The sequence below is a fragment of the Schistocerca cancellata genome, chromosome 3 (genome assembly GCF_023864275.1).
Source record: "Schistocerca cancellata isolate TAMUIC-IGC-003103 chromosome 3, iqSchCanc2.1, whole genome shotgun sequence".
Lineage (NCBI taxonomy): Eukaryota > Metazoa > Arthropoda > Insecta > Orthoptera > Acrididae > Schistocerca > Schistocerca cancellata.
The window spans coordinates 915,748,778-915,771,230 of NC_064628.1; the positions used below are offsets into that span (position 1 = coordinate 915,748,778).

Consider the following 22,453-nt stretch of genomic DNA (forward strand, 5'->3'; position numbering starts at 1 on the left):
TTCCTATACACGTGTAATGAACACACGAGTGTTCCTGAGTCCATCGGGTTTGAGCAATATCAGTAGGACTGAAATGACACTCACCATGCCGATTTCTTTCTCTGATTCCACATCTCTCTCTCTCTCTCTCTCTCTCTTTCTCTTTCTCTCTTCAGTTTGTTTGTTTGAGTGTCTGTGTGTGTATCAGACATCCGTAACATTTCAGACTTCTCGGATTAGGTCCAGTGGTCCTTCAGAATGAGATTTTTACTCTGCAGCGGAGTGTGCGCTGATATGAAACTTCCTGGCAGATTAAAACTGTGTGCCGGACCGAGACTCGAGCTCAGGACCTTCGACTTTCGTGGCCAAGTGCTCTACTATCTGAGCTACCCAAACAAGTCTCACGCCCCGTCCTCACAGCTTTACTTCTGCCAGTACCTCGTCTCCTACCTTCCAAACTTTACAGAAGCGAAAGGCAAAGATCCCGGGATGGAATCTCGGTCCGGCACACAGTTTTAATCTGCCAGAAAGTTTCATATCAGCGCACACTCCGTCGCAGAGAGAAAATCTCGTTCTGGAAAAATCCCCCAGTCTTTCCACGCACGGAGACAGCAGCAGCCTCTACAAGAGGAGAATATAAGCTCTGCTCCTGCCATCCTTGGCCGCTCAGTATTGGCTCAGCAACAACAAATATCGTCATTCTTCTTATTTTTAATAAAAACTGTTAATGTGACTTTGCTTGAACTGTTGTATACCATTCTGAAAACGCAGCATCCTTTGGGCACCCTATACGAGACGAGTGGGCAGGACCCCACACTGGGCTTGTTGCCAGGTGTAGCCAGTGTAATGACTTGCATCAACACCAGCTATCAGTACGTGCACAGTGTGGTCGTGGTACATCGTTCATTACTGTTGCAGCCACGAATAGCTGATGACAATCTGTCCTCAGATATACCCAATTAAACAGTTTCACCCACATCTAGCCGAACTGGATCTACCACACTAAATATATCATTCAGCTGCTATAGCAGCAACCTGGATTTTATTACCTAAAGTCTCTAAGCGATATCTTTTACCCTGCATGCCCATTGGATCGTAACAACATTGCTTTTACTCTGTCTCTCGCGTTATTTATCATAATAATAATTCATTCTCCTGATTTTGAGACTGAGAGCAATAAAAATCTGGTGAAAATCTTTATTTCGAGATTTTCATTCTGGCGGTGTTGAGATATTCCCACTTCGCATTCAGCTATTCGCTGTTCATCGCTCGCATGTTTGGATCTGCTGCCGGCGGAGAAGAAATAAGAATATCGATACAACTCTAGAAGACACGAGCTAAGCAAACCTTCCATTCTGCGCAGCCAGGGAAGATGGGAACTTGCTGGACTCTTTTATTGCGAACTGGTCAACACAGACTTCCAGATGCAACAGTTCGTAAGGAACAATTTGCGCTGTTACCATGTCCGACAACAGTAATGTGTAAGGGGCGGGACATTCCATAATTCACTCTAATCAGTTGGTTAGTTAGGCATTGGGGGTATAATATCGCTACAACATAATTTCTTGTTACGATACACGTGTTTGGTGTAACTGCCCGCATCTCGTGGTCGTGCGGTAGCGTTCTCGCTTCCCACGCCCGGGTTCCCGGGTTCGATTCCCGGCGGGGTCAGGGATTTTCCCTGCCTCGTGATGGCTGGGTGTTGTGTGCTGTCCTTAGGTTAGTTAGGTTTAAGTAGTTCTAAGTTCTAGGGGACTAATGACCACAGCAGTTGAGTCCCATAGTGCTCAGAGCCATTGGTGTAACATTACAAGGAAGAAGTGATGTCACTCAAACCTAGTACAAGCAGATAACCCGTCAGACACCTCCTACAATGGATCCATAATACTTGTCGCGTCGGGCGATCGTCGTACAAGGTCGGAATGAAAACAATACCCAAGACTCCAATGTAAGTGCCAACAGAGGAAGTGACAGCCCATGTAACAGTAACTGATCATCTCGGATTACGAACCGACGATACGGCGGGCCAAATATGTTTTTTTTTTTTCAGTTCGATGTATCAAACCAACGGCACACAACAATTAGTTGTCTGCAGCTCGTGGTCTCGCGGTAGCGTTCTCTCTTCCCGAGCACGGGGTCCCGGGTTCGATTCCCGGCGAGGTCAGGGATTTTCACCTGCCTCGAGATGACTGGGCGTTGTTGTGTCATGTTCATCATCATTCATCCCCATTACGGTTGGACGAAGGCAATGGCAAACCACCTCCACTAGGACCTTGCCTAGTACAGCGGTGCTGGTCTCCCGCATCGTTCCCCTACGCTCTGTCAAGGAGTATGGGACTTCATCATCATCATTATAATTTGTTGCTCATTAACAATTCATGGTTAATAATACACAAAATTGGTGCGAACATGTCAGCAAGCAAAGTCAATTGTGTCTCCTTACGATAATAAGTTTTTCTTCTGAACTCTTGCGTACCTTGAGCTTACACAGAGCAGTTACATTGTTTCTTATGACTTAAAAATATGGTCAAATGTTTCTCTGGCCACACGGTTGTAGTCCTTGAAATCATCTCCGCAATTTCAAGGATGTTAGCAGGTTTACGTCAACGTCCTTGCCGCAGTGGTAACACCAGTTCCCGTCAGATCAACGAAGTTAAGCGCTGTGGTGCTGGGCTATCATTTGGATGGGTGACCGTCCGGTCTGCCGAGCGCTGTTGGCATGTGGGGTGCACTCAGCCCTTGTGAGGCAAACTGAGGAGCTACTTGACTGAGAAGTAGAGGCTCCGGTCATGAAAACTCACATACGGCCGGGAGAACGATGTACTGACCACATGCCCCTCCGTAGCCCCATCTAGTGACACCCTTGGGCTGAGAAGATTACACGAAGTTTAGTTTAGTAGGTTTACAAAATTTCCTCTGCGGATCGCTCTTCATTTATCTGATGCACTCATACCTTTCTATCGCATCTGTTATTAAGGCTGGTTGCTTGATTTGAGGGGAGGGGACCAAACAGCGACCTCATCGATAGCATCGTATTAGGGAAGGTTGAGAAGGAAATCAGCCCTGCTGCTTCAAAGGAACTATCCCGGCATTTGGTGAAGCGATTTGTAGAAATCACGGGAAACGTAAATCAGGATGGCGGGATCCGGGTTTGAACCGTCGTCCTCCCGAATATAACTCCAGCTGGCTAACTACTGCACCACCTCGCTCTGTTGTTAAGCAGTACGCTCTTTTGCACCACAAGCCAACGCAAAACATCACATTATAGTACCTGCTTCTCAGTTGGGAGTTAACCGAGGCCAACGTAGGCACTCACGACTGACGTTGTAGGTCGATAATAGGACATACGAGGGTCACTCCAAAAGAAATGCACACTATTTTCGTAAAAATACAGTTTTAATTTTGCATGTGTGAAAGTTTTACAGTGTGTAGATACAAACCTTCCCACTTGTTTTCAAACTTAGTTCTACCTGTTCCCGTGAGTGGCGCCGTCACAACATGTCTTCAACATGGCTGCTACACTTGACGTTCGTCAGAAGCAACGTGCTGTCGTAGAATTCCTGTGCTGTGAAAACTAGACAGTGGGAAACATCAACAAAAGGTTGAAAAAGATGTATGGAGATGCTGCTGTCGATCGCAGTACAGTTAGTCGGTGGACAAGCAGGTTAAGTGATGAAAGCGGGCACGGCAATATTGAGGATTGTCTTCGCAGCGGCAGGCCTCGTACTGTACACTGCCAAGTGGAACCACCATTAATTCTGATGCACCTGTGACGACAATGAAGAAACTTCAAGCTCGACTGAGTCGTGTTCGACCACATCAGCAAAAGCAGGATGTTCTGCTGTTGCACGACAATGCACGGCCACATGTCGGTCAAAAAACCATGGAAGCGATCACAAAACTGAAACACCCGCCTTACAGTCCTTACCTGGCTCCATGTGACTATCATCTCTTTGGGAATCTGAAAGACTCTCTTCGTGGAACAAGGTTTGAAGATGACGACTCCCTAGTGCAAGCTGCCAAATAGTGGCTCCAACAGGTTGGTCCACAATTTGACCGTGCGGGTATACAGGCGCTGGTTCCAAGATGACGTAAGGGAGTTGAGAGAGATGGAAATTGTGTGGAGAAATGAAACAATTGTTCCTAAAGGATGTATCTATTCACTGTTAGAATAGAAGAAGGATTTAAAAGAAAATAGTGTGCATTTCTTTTGGAGTGACCCTCGTATAATCACTCTATGTCCGATTGCGAGAAATACGGATCCACTGTCGGTGTCGCCTCAGCCGGCTGCGGTGACGCCGCTGCTGGACCATGTGTCATATTCAACAGAGTCTTAAATTGAAGTTTGACGGTGTCATATTGGACACGTGAGAAACACCTTTATGTTCACAATTATTTTTATTGCATTTGATGTACTTACGACAGTTAACAGCTTTTGACCGTAATGAATCGTAAGCTGAAAGAGTATTTTGTTACGAAAGTGATATGTCAAGTAGCCACCAAGACCCCGTCATACTTTCGTAATACGATAATGGCTCATAGAGCTGACAGCGGTTAACTATCATAGCCACACCGGATGCTGTCAAGACAATTGCGAATTAAAAAAGGGCCTTAAAACCTGTACCCCAATTTCAGGAAAGCTCTTGATGAGCGAATCGTAGCTGAGCAGCGTTTGTTACATCAGAGTACTGCGCGCAGTCGTTTGTAGGGATTGGTTGGCATCGTAGGTCGCGTGGAGTATCGAAAATCCGGATTTATTTATTTATTAAGCATATGGCTAGCGTATGGAAAAAAATCTTTCTTCTTTAACAACACATACACACGTATTTAACATACAGAAAAGCTCATAATAAATAGTTGATTGAATGTAGAATGTATACAAAGCGCGGAATGTCGCAGACATATACATCCAACTGGTGAATATATCCAACTGACGCCATGGCGGCAATAGGAAAGGATCGTTTTGGGCAAGCACTGATGACGTGCTGAACAGTTTATCTTTCTGTAACACAGTCACCGCTGGGCGACGTTGTTAATCCTCGCCTGTATACTGAGAATATATCTTACACTATTTGTCGTTCTTCTGTTGAGTGCAGACAAAATCTTTTTGTTCTCTTCGAAACACGGTAACTTAGAAGAGATGCAGCGCATCTTGAGGTATTATGGGGAAGCGTCGTTCTATCATTATTCTGCCTACCGCTCTGCTATTGTTACTTCACTGTTTGTTAAAAATTTTGCATCTTGTAGAGGTGGAAGACGGGAGAAAAGACTTATTGAGTGTAAAAATGCCCTCCTCTACGCAGAGGTATAGATTACGAGAATTTTTTGTAAACCCCCGGTTGAGAGCAGGTTCTCGCTGCATAAATGGGGGAGCCATACAACTGGGAAAACGCAAATAGTGATATGGATTGTTTCTGATTGTTCCTTTGCTAACGCACATGGTCTGGCTGAGCTGCGTGTCGACTAGCTTCATGTACGCGCAATTATCTGCCACAAGGTACAACAGTCCAAGAGCAGAAGTTCTCACTGTTGAAGCTAATGCAACCCACGTCGTACCACAAAGTTCCTGTAAGACGTTATTTCTTGTCTTCATCTTAGTGGCAGTTCTCAGGAAGTGCTCTTTGAAGCTGAGCTTTCTGTCAACAGTGGCCCCTAGATAAGGTAGACTTCTGTTTGCCTCACTTGTTCGCATTTAAGATGCAAGTTGATGTAATCCAGAAATAAAGGAAAAATTAGAATGACGTTAGTTAAACGTGATAAACATGAACGTTATGTTTACTTTCACATAATGACACAACCTACACAAAATGTTTACATAAATAATGACCAGATATTGAAAAAATCAGTGAATTTTATATCCAGGAAAGATCAGGAAGTTTCTCTTGAGCCAGATTCGTATGCCGTCTATAGCGACAAGATCACGCAGGTGTTGCACCAACATTATTTCCCGCCTCGTGTTACAAATAACTATTTTGTGCACCTGTGTTATGGCCTCTGCATGTGTAATATTTTTTGTAAACCATCGTCGGCAGTTTTGCAAAGGCCACGTCGCTACAGCTGTGGAGGCCGGGTTGTCACTATTGTTATGGTAGGCCTAGTTTTTGAGTTTGTGAAAGGTGCAGTACACCACTAACATAATTTCTCCCTGCCACGATTACAGAGCTATGCCCTGAGGTCCGGTAACAGGATAGGAGAATGAAGATTCTATAACACTACAACAAAGTAGTAACGAAGTAACACAGTTGAGTTAAAAGGTTTACTTATCTTTGTGACCAGCTGAATAAAGAATTCTGCAACACCGCTTTTAATATAACAAAAAAAAGCCCTCAATGGTTAAGTGCAAATATTCGTAGGTAAACTTTACAGTACTTTGCAAATACAGTTACAACAACTCTCTGTTCATTTCTAAGAGTTCACGAAACGCCGTTCCCTGTCTAAGTCAGCCCTTGACGATGATCTATAACCAAGTGGGCGAGAGCTGCTCTTCTATCTTCCAAGCAGGCTTCTGTCCGTCGTCATCCGGTCATTGGTTGGTTGTACTCGGCCGACAACTGGCCGAGGCGAAGTCGATATCTTCGTCCTCAACGCCGCCCGTGGCGCTGGTGGAACTCCCCCAAGCTGTGAGCCTCTATGGCACTGGCAGCAGCTCGCATCTTTGCGCCTGTCGTATTTTGCCGTGGCTGTGTCTTGTTCGGACGACACAGCAATATTGTGTTCAGACTGCGCGCCACTTACGACAACCAATCTAGCGTCACCATCGTCATTTTCTGCAGATGGGGAAAAGGCGATAATTTCCCCACCAGCAATCATATTACAGGGTGAAAAGTATTTAAACCGACAAACTCTGGGAGGTTGTAGGGGACATCAAAACAAATATTTTCCCCTAATGTAATTTTTTTTCCTTTGAGGAGTATTTAAACCGGTAGAGGAAGATTTCTCTGGCGACAAATTAATTAAACCGACAAAAAAGTCCAGGGGGGGGGGGGGGGACATATCTGGGCATCGAGCAGGCCGTGGTACAGGACCACCTTTGCCAATCCAAGTTTCTGGGAACCGTCGGTGCAGGAATCGACGCACACGACGACTGAAATGTGCCGGCGCCCCGTCATGTTGGAACCACATGCGTTGTCTTGTACGTAGCGGGACGTCTTCCAGCAATTCTGGCAATGCTCTGGCGAGAAAATTGTAATAGTGCCTGCCATTTAATGGCATAGGTAGCAGATACGGCCCAGTTAAACAATCCCCAACAACACCGACCCACACATTAACGAAGAACCGCACTTGATGAGCGCTAGTAACTGTGGCATGTGGTTTATCCTCACTCCAAACATGCGAATTGTGCATGTTGAAGACTCCATCACGCCCGAACGTTGCTTCATCGGTAAACAACACAGAGGATGGAAATGTAGGATGCATTTCACAGTGTCCCAGGTACCACTGCGAAAACTGTGCTCTGGGTAGATAATCAAGTGGTTCCAGGTTGTGGACACGCCGTAAGTGAAATGGAATTAACAATTGCTCTCGAACGGCTGTTCTTACATTCGTCTGATTCGTCCTCATGTTACGTGCAATTGCACGAGTGCTGATTGAAGGATCCCGCTCCACATGCTGCAAGACAGCTTCCTCAAATTGCAGCGTTCTTACGGTGCGACGGCGTCCCTGTCCAGGTAATCTGCTAAATGACCCGGTCTCACGCAGACGTTGGTACACATCAGCAAAGGTCGCATGATGCGGGATACGGCGATTAGGATATTGTTGTTGATAAACCAGCTGTACAGCTCGTCCGTTGTGGTGCGCTACGTAGTACGCACCAAGCATGTCAGTGTACTCACTCCAGGTGTATCGCTCCATTAGTAAACAGAGGCAATGCACTACTACACTGGTGGACAGCAGTTGCCTACAACTGAAGAGCGTAATACGCCCTCTAACAATACGGCCTCTAACAACTCAAGAGCGTAATACGGCCTCCACCGGTTTAAATACTCTTCGCAGGAAAAAATGTCATTAGGGAAAAATATTTGTTTTGATGTCCCCTACAACCTCCCAGAGTTTGTCGGTTTAACTAATTTTCACCCTATATAACCAGTGGGCTTCGTTGTTATTATAAGTCAGTCACTTTGGAATCCTTGCAAATGCTTCAACACAAAATTCGGCAGAAATATGTGGCAACAATTATCCAGTATTCACCGTGTACAGTGCGACTTCTTTCCCTTGGATGGTCGCAACAAACGAGGGCGCTACAGCACTGTTGAGCTAAATGTCAGCTTGTTGACTAACACCTTGCCAGGATAATGATCGTGCGAGAGAACTCCAAGGTCGGTGACTCGTTGGCGGTATGCATCATTTGTTAGCTGTTTCACAGTCTCCCTCGGCGAGCTGTCATAGTCGACTGATGCATCAAAGAAGATGGGCAGCAGCAACAGAAGTAAAACATGACAGATAAGGAATGGCTGTACGGGACAGTAATTTTACTCGCTGGACGTGAGCCGAGCGTCCACGTGACGGGTGGGCGCGCGTAATGTGGATTGTGGGGGGCGTGGCCGTGCTCCAGACCTTGGCCTTTGGGGCAGCCTGGGAGAAAGGCGACAAACAGGCGGGCAGGCGACGCCGCAGGCCAAGCAAAGGCTGGGCAGCTGCGAACGTTTCACAAGCGAGCGAGGTAGGGATTCCCTCCCAACTAAACCCCGTCAACCACGTACGCGAGAGGTGTTCCTTTTCAATTAAAACTCAAGTTGCGGTAATCATCTTAATGTGTCTATGCTGTTATTAAATGTGACACAACGTCGCAAATACACTCCTGGAAATTGAAATAAGAACACCGTGAATTCATTGTCCCAGGAAGGGGAAACTTTATTGCCACATTCCTGGGGTCAGATACATCACATGATCACACTGACAGAACCACAGGCACATAGACACAGGCAACAGAGCATGCACAATGTCGGCACTAATACAGTGTATATCCACCTTTCGCAGCAATGCAGGCTGCTATTCTCCCATGGAGACGATCGTAGAGATGCTGGATGTAGTCCTGTGGAACGGCTTGCCATGCCATTTCCACCTGGCGCCTCAGTTGGACCAGCGTTCGTGCTGGACGTGCAGACCGCGTGAGACGACGCTTCATCCAGTCCCAAACATGCTCAATGGGGGACAGATCCGGAGATCTTGCTGGCCAGGATGGTTGACTTACACCTTCTAGAGCACGTTGGGTGGCACGGGAAACATGCGGACGTGCATTGTCCTGTTGGAACAGCAAGTTCCCTTGCCGGTCTAGGAATGGTAGAACGATGGGTTCGATGACGGTTTGGATGTACCGTGCACTATTCAGTGTCCCCTCGACGATCACCAGTGGTGTACGGCCAGTGTAGGAGATCGCTCCCCACACCATGATGCCGGGTGTTGGCCCTGTGTGCCTCGGTCGTATGCAGTCCTGATTGTGGCGCTCACCTGCACGGCGCCAAACACGCATACGACCATCATTGGCACCAAGGCAGAAGCGACTCTCATCGCTGAAGACGACACGTCTCCTTTCGTCCCTCCATTCACGCCTGTCGCGACACCACTGGAGGCGGGCTGAACGATGTTGGGGCGTGAGCGGAAGACGGCCTAACGGTGTGCGGGACCGTAGCCCAGCATCATGGAGACGGTTGCGAATGGTCCTCGCCGATACCCCAGGAGCAACAGAGTCCCTAATTTGCTGGGAAGTGGCGGTGCGGTCCCCTACGGCACTGCGTAGGATCCTACGGTCTCGGCGTGCATCCGTGCGTCGCTGCGGTCCGGTCCCAGGTCGACGGGCACGTGCACCTTCCGCTGACCACTGGCGACAACATCGATGTACTGTGGAGACCTCACGCCCCACGTGTTGAGCAATTCGGCGGTACGTCCACCCGGCCTCCCGCATGCCCACTATACGCCCTCGCTCAAAGTCCGTCAACTGCACATACGGTTCACGTCCACGCTGTCGCGGCATGCTACCAGTGTTAAAGACTGCGATGGAGCTCCGTATGCCACGGCAAACTGGCTGGCACTGACGGCGGCGGTGCACAAATGCTGCGCAGCTAGCGCCATTCGACGGCCAACACCGCGGTTCCTGGTGTGTCCGCTGTGCCGTGCGTGTGATCATTGCTTGTACAGCCCTCTCGCAGAGTCCGGAGCAAGTATGGTGGGTCTGACACACCGGTGTCAATGTGTTCTTTTTTCCATTTCCAGGAGTGTATATGCACATGATGCCTCTCTTCTTTTCCAATGTTACTTATAATCCTTCTTGATTGCAAAATTTTTATTCGTATGACCGGTTTCGGTTCATCTACAACCATCTTCAGATCTGATATTTCGGTTACAGGAGTAACCCGACCAAATCCAGCAACTTTCACATCCTGCGCATGTGACACAGCATGTGAAAGTTGATGGATTTGGACCGGTTACTCCTGTAACCGAAATATCAGATCTGAAGATGGTTCCAGATAAACCGAAACCAGTCATATGAATAAAGATTTTGCAATCAAGACGGATTGCAAGTAACATTGTAAAATTCACTGATTGCTGCCTTCTATCAGATTTAATATCTGTTTTTACAAAATTTCTCCTTTTGTTTTTTTTTATATTTTCATCTACATAATTACTCTGCGATTCACAGTAGAGTGACGCCACAACACAGTTGGACAAAATAGTTATTTAGAGCACCAGGCGGCAATAACTTCGGTCGAACTAAAGCTGGTGCAACGCTGCATGATCGCGTCGCGTATAAACGACATACAAATCTGGCTCAAAAGACACTTACTGATGTTCCCAGCATATAAAATTCACTGTATTTTTCAGAAGACAGTTCATCGAACCATCCTCAGTGGTATTTTTCTACCGTTGCGCTCTCGAAGAGTGCGAGAGGAAGAGCGAACACTTTAATCTTTCGGAGCGGGTTCTGATTTCTAATATTTTATTACTATGCTCCTTTCTTCCTATGTATGTGGGCGCCAACAAATTGTTTTCAGACTGTGAGGAGAAACTTGGTGATTGAAATTTCATGAGAAGACCCAGCCCCAATAATTGCCACCCCAAATCGCGCATCATATCCGTGGCACACTCTCCCCTATTTCGCAATAACAGAGAACGAGCTGCCCTTCTTTGAACTTTTTCGATGTCCTCCGTCCTGTGATGGAGGACTCACACCGAAAAGCAGAACTCCAGAAGAGGGCGGAAAAGCTTGGTGTAAGCAGTCTCTTTAGTTGACTTGTTGCATTTTCTAAGTGCTCTGCTAAAAAATCGCGATCTTTAGTTTGCTTTCTCCACAACACTGCCAATGTGATCTTACCAACTTAAGCTATTCGTAACTCCAGTCCCTAAATATTTAGTTGAATTTACAGCCTTTAACTTTGTGTGATTTATCGTGTAACGGTAATTTAGGGGATTCCTTTTGGTACTCGTTTGGATGGCTTCACACTTTTCAATATTTAGCGTCAACTGCCACTTTTCGCACCAAACAGACATCTTGTGTGCATCACTTTCCGATTGGTTTTGATCATCTAATGACATTACAAGATGGTAAATAACGGCATTATCTGCAAACAATCTAATAGTGCCATTCAAGCTGTCTCCTAAATTGCGTATGTAGATCAGGGATAGCAAAGTGGCTATGACACTTCCTTGCGGAGATGTTACTTCGGGTTTACTCGATGAATTTAAATCAGTTTCTACGAACTTTTCCGACAGGAAATCGCAAATGAAGTAGCACAACATAGGCACGCAATTTGGTTAGAAGTCGCTTGTAAGGAAATATGTCAAAAGTCTTTTAGAAACGTATATATATGGAATCAATTTGACATCCATTGTCAATACGATTAATTACTTCCTGACAATAAAGGCATAGTTATATTTCAGAAAATCTGTGTTGGTTTTGTGTCGTTAAATCGTTTTATTCGAGATAGCTCAATATTCTAACACAGCATGTGTGCCAGAATCCTACTTCAGATTGACGTCAGTAGTATGGGTCTGTAATTCAGCGGATTACTCCTATTCCTTTTCTGGGTATTGGTGTGACTTGTGCAACTTTCCTGTCCTTAGGTACGGATCTTTCGAGGATCGTGATTGTTAAGTATGGAGCTACTGTATCACCATACCTGACTGGTATACAATCTGGTCTTGCCTTTATTAAGTGATTTAAGCTACTTCTTTAAACCGAGGACATATGCTTCTCAGTTACTCATGTCGGCAGTAGTTCTTGATTGGAGTTCTGGAATATTTACTTTGGCTTCTCTGTTGATTTTAGGTATAGCTTTGCCCCTACAAATGTTAGCACTCTGCCTAAGGTACTGGCCGCATTTGAGCTAAGACTGCAATCCATGTTGGTGTCAATAGGATCTTAATGCATGTAGTATCACTATAGACGTAGTCTAATTTTTAAAAGTGATGCGGATAATTTTATTCACGACGTGAGCATTAGTTAAAATAACAAAGTCATAATTGTTACAAAGTTGTCTCATGTCGATAAGCGATACACAAATCTACACACAAAATAACCGACATATGTAATTAACGTACTTTTCGTACACAAATGAACAACAGGTGGCACTGTATTTGGTTTGCAGTGCTTTCAGATTCATGACAGGAAATATTAGGTCTATACTTTTGTTTCCGTCGTTTCCCAATAGATAGCAGCAGGGGCAAATGGTGGTGCAAGTGACAGGTCGTAAGTGGTCATACAATATGCTTAGGCATTTGTGAACATAACGATATAAAAATATTAGTAGTGATTGCATAAAGCTATTCTCGATTGAATATATCAACTTACGAGACCAATTATCGTCATTTGAGGGAAGTTTTAATATTCAGATCTGACATGAAAAAAGCTGCGGTTGAGACTGATAAAATGCCATGTAAGACCTATGGTGAGCCACCTATTAGCAAAAGAACGTGGGGACAGTAATTTTAACGCTTCAAGAACGGTGATTTTGATATGGAGGACCGTCATGAAGTGGGAAGAGGGAAGGTCATCGAAGCTGGTGAAACCGACGGAAACAGTCAGAGTTCATCTTTACCGAAAGCTGTCGATGCGAGTGAGCCGAGCACTGAAAGACAAATGGCCACAGTACAGCGATAGCCAGGAAAAGGCATGACATGTCTTGATCCCATGTCGCAAAACGCGTCAAAACATACTTAGAAACGTTGGAATGGAAAATTCTACCCCACTCGCCGCATTCTTGAGACGTTGTTTATTCTGACTGGTTAAAATGGCTCTAAGTACTATGGAACTTAACATCTGAGGTCATCAGTTCCCTAGGCTAGGAACTACTTAAGCCTAACTAACCTAAGGACATCACACACATCCATGCCCTATGCAGGATTCGAACCTGTGACCGTAGCGGTCTCGCGGTTCCTGACTGAAGCGCCTAGAACCGCTCGGCCACTGCGGCCTGCTTATTTTGACTACAACTTTTATTTATCAATGGCACACGGCCTGACTGACCAGCACTTCATCTCACATGAAGAAGTGAAAAATTGGACCGACTCATGGGTCTCCTCAGAAGACGCGCAGGTTTTCCGCTGTGGGATTCGTATGCTACCCGAAATATTGGAGAAAGTAGTGGCCCGCCGAATGCCAATACTTTGAATCGTAAAGTTGTGCAAGCTTTTCACAACAAAGCCTTTAGCTTCGAGGAAAAATGGAGGAAGCAAAGTTGTTGGCCTAGTATATTTTTACTGGATGCCGCCGAGGCCAGAACTCTAACCGCCTAGCCCAACAGCACGCAACTTAACTGGCCATCAGCAAAATTCCCTTAGGACTGACAGCTACAAAGAAAGTGGTGGTATGAGGCTCACCGACAGTTGCCAGTGATTCACCACCACCACCACTACAACACTTCCCGATTACACCATGTTGCAGTTCAAGCAGCTGGCTGTCCTGTGAGATGGATCGTTTTGCACGCTGAGATTTTCTTTATTCTCATTTCTTACAGCTGCGGTGTTAATATGTTAATTTGTTGTTACCACTGTTCATTTTCTGGTACTGAACAACGTCAGATGTCAGTATAAGACATATTGCAAGTGAATATTCGAAAAACTAGCTGCAATAAGGTAATATACTTTTTAAGAATTTTAGACGACTAGCCTGTTTCGACTTATTGCCATTATCAAGTGACCTCTATATGGAAGAGGCGGCCATATCGCATGTATAGTAAATTTTGTCTGTCATGTATTGGTAATTATAATACTTTTTGTAATTACGAAACATAAAAATTTATGAAACTTTCTGACAGATTAAAATTGTGTGCCGGACCGAGACTCGAACTCGGTCCGGCACACAGTTTTAATCTGTCGGGAAGTTTCATATCAGCGCACACTTCGCTGCAGAGTGAAAATCTCATTCTAGATAAAAATTTATGTTTTTATCAGACATTTTGAAAATTCAAACATTACAGTTCTCTACTACGATGCTATATGTAAACATACACTGATGAGCCAAAACAGTATGACCACCTGCTTGCCGGCCGGGGTGGCCGAGCGGTTCTAGACGATAAGTCTGTAACCGCGCGACCGCTACGGTCGCAGGTTCGAATCCTTCCTCGGGCATGGATGTGTGTGACGTCCTTAGGTTAGTTAGGTTTAAGTAGTTCTAAGTTCTAGGGGACTGATGACCTCAGATGTTAAGTCCCATAGTGCTCAGAGCCATTTGAATGATTTAATAGCTTCCTTGTTCATCTTTGGAACGAAATACGTCACTGATTCTGCGTATCAGGGATCCAACAGTTTGTTGGTGGGTTTGTGGAGGCATGTGGCATTAGGTATCTACGCACAGATCATGTGATTCGCGTAAATAACGGGCCACTGATTTGCGTATCTAGTGATGGCGCCCGATAGCGACACAGATGGATTCCATAGGATTTACGTTAGACGAATGTGGTAGCTGAGACAGCAACGTGAACTCATTATAATGCTCCTCAAAGCACTGTAGCACGATTCTGGTCCCTAGATACACATAGTTATACTGCTGAAAGATGACATCGCCGTGGGGAAGACATCAAGCATCAAGGGATGTGTGGTGTCACCGCCAGACACCACACTTGCTAGGTGGTAGCCTTTAAATCGGGCCCGGTCCGCTAGTATACGTCGGACGCGCGTGTCGCCACTGTCAGTGATTGCAGACCGAGCGCCGCCACACGGCAGGTCTAGAGAGACTTCCTAGCACTCGCCCCAGTTGTACAGCCGACTTTGCTAGCGAAGCTACACTGACAAATACGCTCTCTATATATGACGGTAGTATCTGTTCCCGAAAGAACAGTTACCTTGGATGACCATGCAGCTTTGCTAGAAATGAAATGATAATGAATGGACACCCGAGCTGCAAAGAGGCGTTGATGTACTTCATTGGGGACATGTTGAAAATGTGTGCCCTGACCGGGACTCGAACCCGGGATCTCCTGCTTACATGGCAGACGCTCTATCCATCTGAGCCACCGAGGGCACAGAGGATAGTGCGTCTGCAGGGACTTATCCCTTGCACGCTCCCCGTGAGATCCACATTCCCAACATGTCCACACCACTACATTCGTAGTGCGCCTAATAGATGTTTGCCCATCATACTCATTAGTCGTGGCGGATTAATCTACCAAGCCCCGTACGAGTTCGGGCATAGCGTGTGCGTTCGCACAAGAACGTCAATGGCTGGGAAGCCATATTTTAACTATATATGACGGTAGTATCTGTTCCCGAAAGAACAGTTACCGTGGATGATCATGCAGCTTTGCTAGAAATGAAATGATAATTAAATGGACACCCTAGCTGCAAACAGGCGTTGATGTACTTTTCATATCTGGCAAAGCTGCATGGTCATCCACGGTAAGTGTTCTTTCGGGAACAGATACTACCGTCATATATAGTTAAAATATGGCTTACCGGCCATTGACGTTCTTGTGCGAACGCACACGCTATGCCCGTAACTCGTACGGGACTTGGTAGATTAATCCGCCACGAGTAATGAGTATGATGGGCAAACATCTATTAGGCGCACTACGAATGTAGTGGTGTGGACATGTTGGGAATGTGGATCTCACGGGGAGCTGGCAAGGGATAAGTCCCTGCAGACGCACTATCCTCTGTGCCCTCGGTGGCTCAGATGGATAGAGCGTCTGCCATGTAAGCAGGAGATCCCGGGTTCGAGTCCCGGTCGTGGCACACATTTTCAACATGTCCCCAATGAAGTACATCAACGCCTATTTGCAGCTAGGGTGTCCATTTAATTATCAAATACGCTCTCATTTGCCGAGACGATAGTTAGCATAGCCTTCAGCTACGTCATTTGCTACGACCTAGCAAGGCGCCATTACCAGTTTATATTGAGATTGTTAGCAATGTACCGTCAAGAGCGGTGTACACCAATTATGGATTAAAGTTAAGTATTCCAGCAGCAACGTACCTTATCGGCTATATTAATTACATTGTCCTGTTCCAGACCTCACGCCAGTCTGCGTGAGCGTAAACGCGTGCATTTTGGCCTCCTCTAGCAACACGGTGTTGGCTATTCTGCCAACACATCACTTGGCGACGAGTGTAAAAACGGTCTTCTTGCTTAAATTACTTGTGTCATGGCTTCGCCACAATCTCCAGATGTACTGTCCGAATTTTATCGCTTGTAGAATCAGCAGACGCAGGCCTTGCTGGATGCCCTTGGACAGCTCGTCCAGGGTCAACGTGCAATGAAAAACGATGCGGCAGCCGCCGCTCCACCGCTCCCGCAGCCACAACACGCAGTTGCACCACCTTTTCGTCCTTTTGATGCGGCACTGGAAAGCTGGACGGAGTGGTCACGCCAATTTTGATTCCATCTCGCCGCCTACAGAATTCAAGGTAATGAGCGGCAGCCTTTTCTCCTTTCCGCAGTAGGCGTCCAGACGTACCGTGTGATAGTGAAGTTATTTCCCCGACGCGACGTAGCAACTCTGTCCTACGACGAAATTTTGTCTGCATTAGATGCATATTTCAAAGAATGAGTCAATGTCGTTGCAAAAAGGTATACTTCCTTTCGTACAAAACGTACAGCCAGTCAAACTAATCGGGAGTGGGTTGCAACTTTGCAAGGCCTTACTAGGGATTGTGCTTTTGAGTGTGACTGTGGCCTCCCTTATTCAGATACTGTGGTACGTGATGCAGTTGCACAGAACGTTTCTGATGTTCGTATCAGGGAACAGATTTTGAAACTAGTCAATCCCTCCCTTAAATAAGTGCTGGACATATTGGATCGGCAGGACATACTTGACTTTGCTCAGGAATCATTTGAAACTTCGCCACCAGTGTGTCACGTTAACCGGCTTTCCGGCCGCGCTGCATGGAACAGTAAACAGTCCTCGCGCCCGGCTGCGCCAAAGCCGCCTGGCCCTCAGCCGCGAGTCCTGCGCCAGCAAGCACATCCAGTGAAATCATGCCCGCGGTGTGCTACTAGACATTCGCGTGAGAATTGCCCGTCACGCCAGGCTATTTGCTTTTTCTGTAATAAAAAAGGCCATGTTCAAAGTGTTTGCCAGAAAAAGCTCTGATCGGACACTCACAACCATTCCAGGCCCTTTGCTTCGCGCCGGAATCGGAATCGAACCCAGAATACTCAGGCTCGTGAACCTTCACCCATGGAAATTCATGTAGTTCATTCCACTCCGCCCAGTGCCACTCTCTCTATCAGTGACTTTGTTCGTCCCACAAAAAGTGTGCGTCGACATCGACGGAAATCCCGCCAAGTCGCAAGCGATTTTGTACCAGTGTCAGTTCACGTTGCACGAGACAGTCGCTCTTGTTGTCAGCAGGACAAGAAACTTTTTGTTGATTTGGATTTTAACGGCACAGTGATACCGTTCCAGCTCGATACCAGAGCTGCAGTTTCACTACTCAATCACGACACGTACAAACAACTGGGCACACCTCTGTTGCGTGCCGCAAATGTTAAGTTAAATAGTTATTCAGGACAAGCTATCCCTGTGTTAGGACAGTGCAGCCTTCTTGCAACATACAAGGGACATACAAAACTTATGTCTTTTTACGTCCTTCGTTCTTCTTTTGCTGTGAACTTGTTTGGTTTAGATTTATTTCAGTTGTTTAACTTGTCTATCGTAAATCAGGTCCTCTCAGTGAACCAGACTGTGCCTTCAGCCAGTGTTTCTCGTGTATGTGAAGAATTTGCGGATATTTTTGCACCGGGCCTTGGTTGCGCTAAGAACTATAAAGCACATTTGAACTGAAAGTCAACGCGCAACCGAAAGTTTTCAGAGCGTGCAATGTTCCCCACGCATTGCGTGAGGAGGTCGCAAGAACATTAAAAGCTTTGGAATCACAGGGTGTCATTGAACGTGTGCAGGCTTCTCTCTGGGCATCACCCTTAGTAATTTTGCAAAAACCTTCCGGAAAATTGAGACTTTGCGTGGACTTCAAGGCAACAGTGAATCCACAACTAGTGACTGCGACTTTTCCATTGCCCCGCCTGGAAGATCTTTTTGACAAACTTTGCCCGGGTCAATATTTTTCGAAGTTGGACCTAACAGATGCGTACTTGCAAATGCCGGTGGATGAAGAATCCCAGCGCGTTTTGGTGGTTCACACGCATCTTGGTTTATACCGATTCAAACGACTGCCATTCGGGTGTGCATCCGCCCCTGCATTGTTTCAGCAATATCTACAAACTGTTTGTGCGTCGGTCCCTACTGCAGCAAACTATCTGGACGATATTGTGATCTCCGGAAAGACAGAAGAAGACCTTTTAGCCAACCTCCGAACATTATTTCGTCTTGCGTCGAAATGGCCTTCGCTTGCGGAAGGACAAATGTGTGTTTTTTGCTCGTGACTTACCTTATCTGGGACATGTACTCAATGCCCAAGGCATACATCCCAGTCCAGAGCACCTCCGTGCCATACGGGACTTGCCTTCGCCGCAGAATTTGAAGCAGCTACAGTGTGTGCTGGGATAAATCAATTACTATAACAGATATGTGCGCCACGCCTCTTCCATTTCAGCTCCGCTTCATCGCTTACGCCGTAAAGGTGTTCCGTTCGTCTGGACGACGGACTGCGAACGCGCCTTTCGCCAGTTGAAATCGGTGTTGCTTTCCACTACTTGCCTTACGCCATTCGATCCCCAGAAACCCCTTTTGTTGATGGTAGATACATCGGATTTCGGGATCGGTGCTGTGCTTGCGCACAAAGATGGTTCGCACGATCGCCCTATTGCCTTTGCGTCCAAATTGCTCTCGTCTGCGCAAAGAAATTATTCACAGATCGAGAAAGAAGCTTTGGCTCTCGTATTTGGTGTTATAAAGTTTCATGATTTCTTGTATGGTCGTCACTTTACCATCATCACAGACCACAAACCTTTGACATCGCTTTTTCATCCGAACAAGCCTGTACCTCCACGTACAGCGCAGAAATTCATTCGCTGGTCTATTTTCCTCTCGCAGTACCGCTACGATACCTTGTATCGGTCCACTGCTAAGCACGGAAACGCCAATGCGTTGTCGCGTTTGCCTGTTGCTGAGGATAGAGCGTTCGATTCTTCCGAACTTGCTTGCAAGTTCATTGATGCGGAAACCGATGACGTGGTCGAATCGTTTCCGATTGATTTTCGTCGTGTAGCTACAGCCACAGCTGCCGACCCTGTCCTTGCTACCGATTTGCGTTTTGTTGCTACGCAATGGCCCTTGTCAAAGTCACGGATCGAAGATCCGTTGGTTCGCCGATTTTTTGCTCACAAGGAGAGACTTTTTGTACGACGTGGTGTTTTGCTGTTGCGTTCAGATGATTATCAGTCCAGGGTAGTAGTCCCACGATCGTTACAATCCTCTGTCTTAAAGCTTCTCCACCAAGGACATTGGGGTATAGTGAGAACGAAACAACCTGCTCGTCAGCGCTGTACTTGGTTCGGAATCGAATACGAATCTGTGCTCTTCTTGCATGGCGTGTGCCTACCATCAATCCGCACCACCGCGGAAATTCTTTACATGGCCAAAAGCCACTTCCCCTTGGCAACGCTTACACATCGATTTTGCTGGTCCATTCTGGAATGCTCGATGGTTGGTTGTTGTCGATTCATTCAGTAATTTTCCTTTTGTTGTCCAGATGTCTTCCACGACGACATCTGCCACCATCCAAGCGTTATCCGCTATCTTTTGCATTGAAGGTCTTCCACAGACTATTGTTTCCGACAATGGCCCACAATTCATGTTCGCAGAATTTCAGTCATTCTGCAAGGCCAATGGCATTCAACAACTGACGTCCGCGCCGTTTTCGCCACACTCAAATGGTGCCGCTGAACGTTTGGTCCGGACTTTCAAGTCCCAGATGTTGAAGTTGAAAGAGTCGCATTCGCGGGAGGACGCGTTATTGCTCTTTTTGTCCTCGTATCGCTCTCAGCCCCGAAATGGTCGCTCGCCGGCGAGTTGCTTCATGGTCGCCCTCATCGCACCTTGATGTCTTTGCTACATCCGCCGCATCAGGTTCCTGTACAGCGGCAGCCACCTGCTTTTGCTCCAGGCGACGTTGTCTATTATCGCAACTATCGAGGTTCACGGCGTTGGCTCGCAGAGCGCATTCCTCGGCGCTATGTATCTGGTTTTGGGGGCTTCTGGTGAGGTGCGTCGGCATCTCACTCAGCTGCGCCTCTGTCGTCGCACGGGTTCTGCCGCTCCCCGTCTGCTTTCAGCGACGGTGCCGTCCGGTCAGCGCCCTGGGGACGCACCTACTGGCTCGCCTCAGCCCCAGGTGTTCCCGACAATGCGTTCCATTTTGCCCCATGGCAACGCGCCGCCGCCGCCGCCGCCGCCACCGCCGCCGCCGCCGCTGCCTGTTCTCCCGCCGGCGACGCCCGCAGTGGACGCGTCGCTGCAACCGCCGGGCGCCTCCCTGGGTCACGCGCTGCCTATCGCTTCCCGTGACCAGTTGTCCTCCACCATGGAACTCTTGCCCACTCCGGATCATCTGTCGTCTTCACCCGTCGGGTGCTCCGACTCGATGGAGGTCGACCCTTCGGCCCCTCCTGACTATCTCCGGGCGCATACACCACATGTTGGCGTGCACCCTGGACTAGGTTTTCAGGCGTTTCCTAGCTCCCCTCGGACCGAATGGCAGGGTGCGGGTGGCACAGCCTCGCCTGTTGTTAGGCTCCCCATCTCGTCGCATACGCCAACATGGGGTCCTCCCCACGGCGGGCGGAAGCCTTATAACACAACCGTACGCCGATTTGCGGGGGAGGAAAGTGGTGTCACCGCCAGACACCACACATGCTAGGTGGTAGTCTTTAAATCGGCCGCGGTCCGCTAGTATACGTCGGACCCGCGTGTTGCCACTGTCAGTGATTGCAGACCGAACGCCGCCACACGGCAGGTTTAGAGAGACTTCCTAGCACTCGCCCCAGTTGTACAGCCGACTTTGCTAGCGAAGCTACACTGACAAATACGGTCTCATTTGCCGAGACGATAGTTAGCATAGCCTTCAGCTACGTCATTTACTACGACCTAGCAAGGTGCCATTACCAGTTTATATTGCGATTGTTATTAATGTACCGTCAAGAGCGATGTACACCAATTACGGATTAAAGTTAAGTATTCCAGCAGCAACGTACCTTATTGCCTATATTAATTACATTGTCCTGTTCCAGACCTCACGCCAGTCTGCGTGAGCGTAAACGCGTGCATTTTGGCCTCCTCTAGCAACACGGTGTTGGCTATTCTGCAAACACATCAGGATGCAGGTGGTTTGCAGCTGTCAGCGTGTCTTCGATTACTGCTACAGGTCCCATGCAAGCGCAGGAGAATGTCTCCCATAGCATAATACAGCTCCCTCAACTGTGCCCGTGTCACGCTGCACGTTTCGATCCGCCGTTCACCTAAATGAACTAGTGTAACAAAAATGTTATTCACCCGAACAGCCAACACATTTCCATTGATAAACGCTCGAATTTTTATGGTCCCGCGCCCTCAGCAATCGCAGTTGACCATGTCGTTGCGTCAGCATCTGAACAAGTAGGGGCGGCTTGCTGCGGAGACCATGTTCAACAATGTACGATGAACGGTGAGCTCCGAAACACTTGCTCGTGCACCACCATTGTGCTCTTTTTGCAGAGATGCCGCAGATCACCATGTATCCTACTCTACGCAGCAGACAAGCCTCTGAACCCCACGTTATGTGAAGAGTCGTGGAGTCCAATCGTTTAGTTCCTGGGCGTAGTTTCACTGTCGTACCTATTTGCGTAGTTGCTGACGACAGTAGCACGTGAACATTCGACCAGCTTCGCCGTTTTCGAGATACTCTACCGCAGTCTCTGCGGAATAGTAACTTGCCCTTTGTCAAAGTCACTTATCTCAATGGATTTCCTCACTTGAAGCCCATATCTTCGACAGGGTGATCCTCAATGCGTGTCTGCTCCGCTTACATACTTTATTATCACGTCACATGATCGCAACGCCACCAGGGGGCATTCAGCGTCGCTGTGGGCAGTTGCCATAATGTTTTC

The 22,453-nt window shown here is 47.2% G+C and overlaps 2 non-coding genes across 2 annotated transcripts; one reads left to right on the forward strand and one right to left on the reverse strand.

The window, feature by feature from the left end:
• Positions 1–15,358: 15,358 nt before the first annotated feature.
• Positions 15,359–15,433, reverse strand: Trnat-ugu (transfer RNA threonine (anticodon UGU)). Its single transcript has one exon. It is a non-coding gene; the product is annotated as a tRNA-Thr (tRNA).
• A 635-nt stretch (positions 15,434–16,068) lies between these two features.
• Positions 16,069–16,143, forward strand: Trnat-ugu (transfer RNA threonine (anticodon UGU)). The gene has a single exon. It is a non-coding gene; the product is annotated as a tRNA-Thr (tRNA).
• Positions 16,144–22,453: the final 6,310 nt, after the last annotated feature.